Source organism: Triticum aestivum, chromosome 2A, assembly GCF_018294505.1.
Source record: "Triticum aestivum cultivar Chinese Spring chromosome 2A, IWGSC CS RefSeq v2.1, whole genome shotgun sequence".
In the NCBI taxonomy this organism is placed as follows: Eukaryota; Viridiplantae; Streptophyta; class Magnoliopsida; order Poales; family Poaceae; genus Triticum; species Triticum aestivum.
Genome location: NC_057797.1, coordinates 630,290,522 through 630,301,179, shown reverse-complemented (window position 1 = coordinate 630,301,179; position 10,658 = coordinate 630,290,522).

Below are 10,658 nucleotides of genomic sequence, written 5' to 3'. Positions count from 1 at the left end.
AACAGCAAGCCAGTTTGACTCAGTGGCTAATCAATACTACGAGTATTAGAAACTTCCTTGAGGTGAGAAGACGCACACGAGTCCACATATTCACCATATCAATACTCCACTATGGATCCGTTCCCGTCTCCCTACGAGAAGTCCATACATAGCACTCACGCTTATCTTGCGTATTTTAGAGTATCCACTCCAAGTTGTCTATGTACTACATAAGTCGTCCACGTTTCCATATCCGAGGAAAACAGCTATTCGAATAGATAATGTTAACCCTGCAAGGGTATACTTCTTCACACACGCTCTCGCCACTTATAGCCCTGTACACGTCATGTACCTCGGCAACCTTCAAGCGGAAGCTGGGCGAGGGTGTCGGCCACAACCTGACTAACCACACAAGTCTCTCGTCCAAGTTTATCGCCTATTCGAGTTCCATCCGCAAGGAGTTCCGGCCGAAGTCTCCAGTACGGCCCCAAACGATGTGTGCAGGGCTCCCAATCCCACCATCCGGGTGCCACTTGGTACACCGTGCCATGGTGCCTAGTCTGTCCCAAGCCCGTCCCGTCGGACACCACCTGGTAGACAAGTAGCACTACCTACAAATGCCAGAAACTAGTTGCAACTCCTGGACAGAGATCAAGTGGATTAAGAAGCCGAGAGGGGCCGGATAACCGGAACCCAATGTGTGGCAGTAACTGGACTTGGATAACATAAACAGAACTCAGTGCTTAAGGAAGGTTCCAATGAGACAACCCACCATGTACTCCTACATGGCCTCTCATCGCTACCTTTACCAAAACGTGTTCACACACTTAGCCTTTACCGGTAGGACATGTTCACCACTCCGATTCATTCCCGATGAATCAGACCTGACACAACTCTAAGCATAGCTGGCATAAAGAAATCAAGCATGGATGAGTAGGCACATCAAGTCTCAAGCAACTCCTACTCATGCTAGTGGGTTTCAACTATTTACTGTGGCAATGACAGTTCATGCAGAGGAATTGGTTCAGCTACCGCAGCAGAAAGTAGCAGTTTGAATCGTTGTTGTCCTAATGCAATAAAAGGAGCAGGAGCGAGAGAGTGGGATTTATCGAGATGCTCAAGGGGCTTTGCTTGCCTGATAGATCCACGAAGAAGCACTGCTCCTCAGACAGGTACTCGGGAGACCTTCCGGAGTAGAACCTATCGAGAAGGGACGGTGCCGGTAATCAATAAAAAACCATATGCAACAATATGATGCATGAAGATGACATTTCAAAGATGCTATGATTTGCCCTAATGCATCTAGCATCAATTTGGTTGAAGTCCATATGAACCAAGGGTTCATATGCAAACCCCAAATTAAGTATATAACATGCCATTATTACGTTTTCACTTATACAACAAGTATAAGTTGGTTTTTCATGCATGAAACTGGCATAAATGGATTCCTTGCATTTTTTCGATGATTTTTCATATATAAATTATTTCATTCTGAGCTACGGTTTAATTTCTAGGAATTTTAGAAGTTTTACATATTTTTTGAAATTCTCTGAATTATTTAAAATCCAGAAAATCAATTACTGCATCAGCATGACGTCACAGAGGCGTCAGCAGGGCTGACCAGGTCAAACCTGACATGTGGGGCCACACGTCAGTGACACTGGGGTTAACCCCGAGTCAAACCTGGGCTGATTAGCTTTGACTAAGCCCTGGGGCCCACTGGTCAGTCTCAGGGGGGGTAATTAGAAGGGGGGTTAAGCACCAAATTCTAACATTTTTGGAGCCTCTAAAATATTTGCGGGCGTGGTTTCGGGCGTGGTTTCGGGTGTGGTTTGCGGCTATGGGTTGCTGGGCTTCGCGCACATCCAGGGGTGGCAGAAGATCAAGCTGGGGTGGCCGGAGTTCACCGGAATGGAGCTCGCGGCGGCGCCGGAGTTCGGCCCCGAGCGGCGCGGGGTGCTGTGGTGCAAGTCAGGAGCTTCGAGCAGCGGCGTTGGGTTCGTGGGGACCAGCTGAGCTCACGACAGTGCTCAAGTGCGAGTTGTGGCCGCGGTTACCACGGTGGCGCCATGGATGGCAGCGGTGAGCTTCGGGCTCGACGGATATGACGACTACAGTGGCCGTATAGGGAAAAGGAGAGGGGGAATTGGTTCAGGGGCTCACGGGGATCACGCAGAGCAGCCCAGCGGGCTCGAGCATGTCCTTGATGGCGCGAATCAACGGCGAGGGGCTCGGGTGCCCGAGGTTGAAGATGACCGTGAAGACGATGAAGCAGGGCCTCCTGCGAGGCGTGAGTCGGCGGAGGGGACGTGGGCGGTGTTGCGGTTCTTCCGGACGCGTCAGCGAGGCGAGTGGTGGACGGTGGCCGCGGTGGGAGCAAGTGGCGGCGACGAGCGCGCTCGGGTGTGCTATGGGGAGAGGATAGAGGAGGGGGAGGAGCGAGAGGGAGTGAGAGGGGGGTCAGGAAGACTGCGTGGCGTCGTCCTGGGCATCGAGGCAGCGGTGGGAAGCAGGAGGTGGCCGGGCGTGCGCTGGCGTGCATCGGTCACGCACTCGGTGTCCTCCTGGCGGGAGGTAAGTGGTGACTGGCAGAGGCCAGTGGGCTGGGCCTCTGCTGGGCCGACTGGGGGGGCCAGGTAAGCCAGGCCTCAGGTAAGTGTTTTCTATTTTTTGTTTTCTTTTTCTATTTCTGACATTTGTTTTGACTTAAAATAAATACTAGCACAAAAGTAAAAATGTTGAGATTCCTTGTGACCACTAGTTATAATATACCAGAGGCCCCCACCAAATTCCAACATTTTTGGAGCCTCTAAAATATTTATATTATTTTAAACAGCTCCAATTTAAATACATATGGGTTCATTCAAAAATCCAAAATGTTTAGCAAAAATGTGCATCACCTCTGGTTGTTGCTTGCAACATTATCCAAAGAGCATGAACATTTTTGAAGAGCATTTTGGGTTCATTGAAAATCCATTTTAAAGTTGAACCTATTGGAAAAAACTTTGGTGCTAGGGTTTGCAACTTTCCCCATTTCAAATTTATTTGAAAGATTAAACATGATGCACAAGCAAGCCTAGGACATACCAGAACTAGGGATGTGACAACCCGCCCCCACTCGAAAAAATCTCGTCCCGAGATTCAGGAGTTGGCGGAAAGAAAGCGGGGTACTCAAGTCGAAGACGATCTTCTCGCTCCCAAGTAGCTTCTCTCTCGGAATGATGAGACCATTGAACCTTGAGAAACATGATGTTATGACGTTGAGTGACACGCTCTGCTTGATCCAGAATGCGAATGGGGTACTCTTGATATGTGAGGTTATCTTGGAGATCAAGCGTTTCGTGGTCCACTACGCGGATGGGATCCGAGAAGCAACGCCTGAGTTGAGAGACGTGGAAGACATCATGAACTCGAGAAAGATGTGGGGGTAGTTCCAACTGGTAGGCAACCTCTCCTCGTTTAGCGAGAATGCGAAAAGGACCAATTTAACGAGGAGCCAACTTGCCCTTGATACCGAAATGATGGGTACCCTTCAAAGGAGTAACCCGAAGGTAAGCCTTGTCGCCAACTTCATAAGCCACTTCCTTATGACGACGGTCATACTGGCTCTTTTGACGAGATTGGGCTGTTTTCAAATTCTCACGAATGATGCGAACTTGCTCTTCTACCTCCTGGATTATATCCGGTCCAAAGAATTGTCTTTCACCGGTTTCTAACCAGTTCAAAGGTGTTCGACATCTTCGTCCATACAGAATCTCGAAGGGTGCTTTCTTAAGACTGGATTGGTAGCTATTGTTATAGGCAAACTCGGCAAAGGGAAGACATTTCTCCCAATCCATACCGAATGAGATAACGCAAGATCTAAGCATGTCTTCAAGAATTTGGTTGACCCTTTCCACCTGACCACTTGACTGAGGGTGGAAAGCGGTATGAAGGAAACATGGGTGCCCATGGCAGTTTGGAAACTTTCCTAGAAATGAGAGGTGAAAAGACTGCCACAGTCTGAATTGATCTCTAGTGGAACACCATGGAGTGACACTATTCGGGAGATATATAAGTCAGCGAGCTGACTAGCAGTGATACTCTCTCGAACAAGTAGGAAGTGAGCCACTTTGGAAAGACGGTCAATGACTACGAAGATAGCATTATTTCCTTTCTTGGTCCTGGGAAAACCGGTGATGAAGTCCATACCAACTTTGTCCCATTTCCACTCGGGAATAGCTAAAGGTTGAAGGGTGCGACCAGGTCTTTGATGCTCTGCCTTAACGCGACAACAAACGTCACAGTTGGCAATATACTGAGCGATTTCTCTCTTCATCCTAGTCCACCAGAACCTCTGGCGTAGGTCCTAATACATCTTGGTACTACCGGGATGAATCGTGAGAGGAGATTCATGGGCCTCCTTAAGTATCAATTGCTACATCTGTTGACATTTGGGAACCACCAAACGGTTTCCAAAGTAAACAACACCTCGTTTATCCATAGAGAAACAGCCAGCAACTCCCTTGGAAATATTCTTCTTGATCCGGGAGATTCCTGTATCATGCTTCTGAGCCTCTATGATCTGATCCGTAAGGGTAGGTTTCGCCACCAAGGTAGAAAGGGAACCATGAGGAGCTATGTGAAGGTTAAGCTTACAGAATTCCTCATGGAGGGGTGGTTGACATTGTTGCAACATGAGGTTGTTGCAATTGGATTTACGACTTAAAGCATCAACCATGACATTGGCTTTGCCTGGGGTGTAGGTGATTCCTAAGTCGTAATCCAAGATCAACTCCAACCAACGTCTCTGTCTGAGATTCAGATCCGGTTGGGTGAAGATATACTTGAGACTCTGATGGTCAGTGTAGATTTTGCAACGGTTACCAAGAAGGTAATGTCGCCAAGTCTTAAGTGCATAGACTACGGCTGCAAGCTCTAGATCATGTGTAGGATAATTTTCCTCATGTGGATGCAACTGTCGAGATGCATAGGCAATCACATGACGATCCTGCATAAGAATGCAACCTAGACTTTGACGCGAAGCGTCGCAATAGATAACAAAGTCTTTAGTGAAATCCGGTGGCACGAGTATGGGCGCAGAAGTCAGGCGTCTTTTCAGTTCCTGAAAACTGTGTTCATACTGTGGGGTCCACTCAAACCTTTTATCTTTCTTGAGAAGCTCCGTGAGGGGTTTCGCCACTTTGGAGAAGTTTTCAACGAAGCGGCGACAATAACTGGCTAGACCAAGGAAACTTCTAACTTGCTTGACCATTTCGGGTGGAGTCCAATCGAGAACGGCTTTGACTCTCTCGGGATTGACAGCAATGCCCTTACCAGAGATCACGTGGCCTAGATAGGTCACTTCTGGCAACCAAAATTCACACTTAGATAACTTGGCATAAAGGCGGTGCTCTCTGAGTTTTTCTAACACAAGCCTAAGATGTTCGACATGCTCTTCCTCGTTCTTCGAGTAAATAAGAATATCATCGAGATAAACCCCGACGAACTTATCTAAGTACTCCATAAAGATCGAGTTCATCAAGCGGGAGAAAGTAGCTGGAGCATTGGTTAGGCCGAAAGACATCACGGTGTACTTGTATTGACCATAACGAGTGACAAAGGCCGTCTTGGGGATGTCCCCGTTTCTGATTTTGATTTGGTGGTAGCCTAACCTCAAATCCATCTTGGAAAAGACTGAGGATCCAGCGAGCTGATCATACAGGTCGTTGATCCTGGGGAGCGGATACTTGTTCTTTATCGTGACCAAATTAACGGGACGATAATCTACAACCATCCGATCTGTACCATCCTTCTTCTTGACGAAGAGGACAGGACAAGCCCAAGGAGAAGAACTGGGACGGATGAAACCCTTTTGCAAGGACTCATCAAGCTGTTTCTTAAGATTGGCTAACTCCAAAGGTGCCATCTTGTCTGGTCTCCTAGAAATTGGAACAATTCCTGGGATAAGTTCTATGACAAACTCTACATCTCTGTCAGGTGGGACACCTGGTAGTTCTTCTGGAAAGACATCCGGGAAGTCACGGACTACCAGAATATCTTCAAGGTCTGGAAGAGGGCTGGCATTAAGAGAATAGAGTTGACGCCTTGCAACTCTAGTAGAGACAGTGACTATTTTGCCAGATGGATGTGTAAGTTGAACAGATCTAGTGTAACAATTGATCTTGGCATGATGAGCTGTCATCCAGTCCATACCCAAGATGATGTTAATATCTGAAGACTTGAGAGATATCAAAGAAGCAAGGAATATGAGTCTGTCAACAAGGATTTCATTACCATGGCTTACCTTGGAGGTTTGCCATTTGGAACCAGGAGTCTAGTTTATTAGTGGAGTCGGCATATTACAAAATGACATGTCGTGCAACTGAGCGTAACCTTCGGATATGAAGGAGTGGGATGCTCCAGTATCGAACAGAACTGAAGATGGGTGACAATTGACAAGAAGCATACCGAGTACAACGTAGAGATCATCTTGAGCTTCTGAAGCTGAGACATGGTGCACACATGCTCGTTCAATGGAGGCTGGCTTGGTACTGGTCATCTTGACTGATGGCTTTTCACGGACAACAGACCTCTCAGACTGGGGTGGAGTATAACTGGACTAAGGGCAGTCACATGCATAGTGTCCTGGATCTCCGCAGGTGAAGCAAGTTCCTGAGGTAGAACATGGACCTACATTGGCAAGTGGTCCACTAATAGGCCTGGGTGGAGCACGTTGCTGAGTTGGGTGAGGCGCCACATCGGATGGCCTCGGTGCATATCCAGGTGGAAGAGCCGAGTTCGGAATCCAAATCCGTTGCTTCTGAGAGCCAGAGCGGGAGGAAGAACCCAGATCACGGTTGTGCTTACGAGACTCCTCGTAAGTGAGCTGAGCTGTCTCTGCATTAATGGCCTTGTTCACGAGAGCCTAGAAAGTATCACAATGATGCAAGTGGAGATCACGACGCAACTTAGGGTTGAGACCCTTCCGGAACCTAGCCTGCTTCTTAGAGTCCATGGACACTTCTTCTGTAACATAGCGGGCGAGGTTTCCAACTCTCTACTGTAAGCATTAACAGACAGCTTACCCTGGGTGAAACTAGAGAACTCTTCCCTCTTGCGGTCAATGAGAGCCTGAGGAATGTGGTGCTCACGAAAAGCCTCGGTGAAATCCCTCCAGGTAGGAATCTGACCAGCTGGAAGCATAGCCTCATAGCTCTGCCACCAAATACTAGCAGGACCTTCCAGGTGATAGGTAGCATAGGGGACCTTGTCACCTTCAGCCACGTTCGCAGAAAGCAACTTGTGAGTGATGCTCCGGAGCCAGTCATCCGCATCGAATGGCTCAATGGAATGATGGAAGGTGGGTGGTTTCAGACCAATGAAGTCGGTGATGGAAACCAACTTCTTACGCTGATGTGCGGTGTTCTTCTCAATCTGTGCCAGCAAGTGGTTAGTCTCACGCTTGTTCGTCTCGGACGCTAACAAGAACTCTGCCATCAAAGGCTGGTCAGGAGGATCCTCGTCCCTACCATCTCCGTGGTTCTTGCTATGAGCAACTGAACCTCAGTTAGCAAACGACATCCTGGCACAGAAACCAAGGAAACAAGGATGGAATTAGCATCGACATAAGGATGCGGAATGTAATGCAAAAGCATTGGAAACTCTTGAAATCCTAGGAGCAGCATAACGGCTGTAAATGTTCAAAAGGATTTTGAGACATTCATCAAAGGAATAGCATAATCAATCAGCATCATAATATCAAGGTTCTGGGTCAAACTGAGGACACATGAAACTAGTAGAACTGAACAGAGACACGAACCCAACAATCCTAAGACTTTGCGGTTTAGTAACACATCATCCTGAGAGATAGAGGAGAAGCCTAGGCCTTAACCCTCGTAGAAAAGACGAGGCCGACTCAGGAAGAATGACATGAGGTAAAGGAGTAAAAAGAGCCTTAATTTCCATTCCACAATCAATTCCCTTATATAACTAAAGCATTTCTAGACTTAACTTTGTCCAGTTTGGCTTGGTAATCCTACAGTCAGTCAGGCTCTGATACCAACGCTGTCGGGACCCTGATCCTAAGTCACACCGATCTAGCATGTAACACTTCATATCACTTTGCGACCTCACGCACGTTATTCCCACGGGTGCCACCTTACCTGGCCCGGGAGCGTTTGCGCCTTTTGGCTCACGTATATGATAGTGTCGCTAGCATCCATATGACAGAGAACCCGGGCCGACATGACTAGTCGTGAACCCAAAGTAGCACTAACTTACAGGGACATGCATACATGAATCAACCTCGAGCATGTCGGTCAACAGTGTATGAATCCGGGCTGTAGCACTGGGCTAACAGGACTCCGGATGTCACCGCGTGACATTTCCCCGAAGGGACAGACATAGGAACGAAGTGAATCACATGCCGGCCAGTCAAGTGTTCCGGAGCAGTAGTGTTGGGCTAGCAGGACTTCGGTGAACCGGGCTGTAGCGGACTACTATGGCTCATGGAAGCACAAGACTACATTTCCCCATAAGAGAGGCTACCAGAGGTAAACAACTAGGTTGTCGGATCCCACACATAGCAATACACGTTACACATATGCATAACATGCAAGTATGTGCTGTACAACATGGCATCACAACATAACTCAAACTCATATAAATAAAGGCCCAGAAGAGCCACTTAGCATTCAATACAAACAGGGGTCTCATGACCCATCATTCAGAGCATACAAGCAACGGAAGCATTACATGTCTGAGTACAAACAACTACAAAAGGAAAAGACTAAGAAGCCTGACTAAACACGACCCTCCCAAGGGTACAAGATCGTAGCTGGGATACAAGCTACTCATCGAAGTCACTAGTGTAACCAACTGCAAAACATGAATAAGCAAACGTGAGTACAAAGGTACTCAGCAAGTCTTACATCAGAACTATCTACATATGCAACATTATCAACAACGGGGGGGTGGGGTGGAGTTAACAGCAGCAAGCCAGCTTTGACTCAGTGGCTAATCAATACTACAGGTATCAGAAACTTCCTTGAGGTGAGAAGACACACACGAGTCCACATATTCACCATATCAATACTCCACTATGGATCCGTTCCCGTCTCCCTACGAGAAGGCCATACATAGCACTCACGCTTATCTTGCGTATTTTAGAGTATCCACTTCAAGTTGTCTATGTTCTACATAAGTCCTCCAAGTTTCCATATCCGAGGAAAACGGCTATTCGAATAAATAATGTTAACCCTGCAGGGGTATACTTCTTCACACACGCTCTCGCCACTTATAGCCCTATACACGTCATGTACCTTGGCAACCTTCAAGCGGAAGCCGGGCGAGGGTGTCGGCCATGACCTGACTAACCACACAAGTCTCTCGTCCAAGTTTATCGCCTATTCGAGTTCCATCCGCAAGGAGTTCCGGCCGAAGTCTCCAGTACGGCCCCAAACGATGTGTGCAGGGTTCCCAAGCCCACCATCCGGGTGCCACTTGGTACACCATGCCACGGTGGCTAGTCTATCCCAAGCCCGTCCCGTTGTTCACCACCTGGTAGACAAGTAGCACTACCTACAAACGCCAGAAACTAGTTGCAACTCCTGGACAAAGATCAAGTGGATTAATAATCCGAGAGGGGCCAAATAACCGGAACCCAATGTGTGGTAGTAACTGGACTTGGATAACATACACAGAACTCAGTGCTTAAGGACAGTTCCAATGAGACAACCCACCATGTACTCCTACATGGCCTCTCATCCTACCTTTACCAAAACGTGTTCACACACTTAGCCTTTACCGGTAGGACATGTTCACCACTCCGATTCATTCCCGATGAATCAGACCTGACACAACTCTAAGCATAGCTGGCATAAAGAAATCAAGCATGGATGAGTAGGCACATCAAGGCTCAAGAAACTCCTACTCATGCTAGTGGGTTTCAACTATTTACTGTGGCAATGACAGGTCATGCAGAGGAATGGGTTCAGCTACCGCAGCAGAAAGTAGCAGTTTGAATCGTTGTTGTCCTAATGCAATAAAAGGAGCAGGAGCGAGAGAGTGGGATTTATCGAGATGCTCAAGGGGGTTTGCTTGCCTGATAGATCCACGAAGAAGCGCTGCTCCTCAGACAGGTACTCGGGACACCTTTCGGAGTAGAACCTATCGAGAAGGGACGGTGCCGGCAATCAATAAACAACCATATGCAACAATATGATGCATGAAGATGACATCTCAAAGATGCTATGATTTTCCCTAATGCATCTAGCATCAATTTGGTTGAAGTCCATATGAACCAAGGGTTCATATGCAAACCCCAAATTAAGTATATAACATGCCATTATTACGTTTTCACTTATACAGCAAGTATAAGTTGGTTTTTCATGCATGAAACTAGCGTAAATGGATTCCTTGCATGTTTCTGATGATTTTTCATATATAAATTATTTCATTCTGAGCTACGGTTTAATTTCTAGGAATTTTAGAAGTTTTAAATATTTTCTGAAATTCTATGAATTATTTAAAATCCAGAAAATCAATTACTGCGTCAGCGTGACGTCACAGAGGCGTCAGCAGGGCTGACCAGGTCAAACCTAGCGTGTGGGGCCACACATCAGTGACACTAGGGTTAACCCCGAGTCAAACCTGGGCTGATTAGCTTTGACTAAGCCCTGGGGCCCACTGGTCAGTCT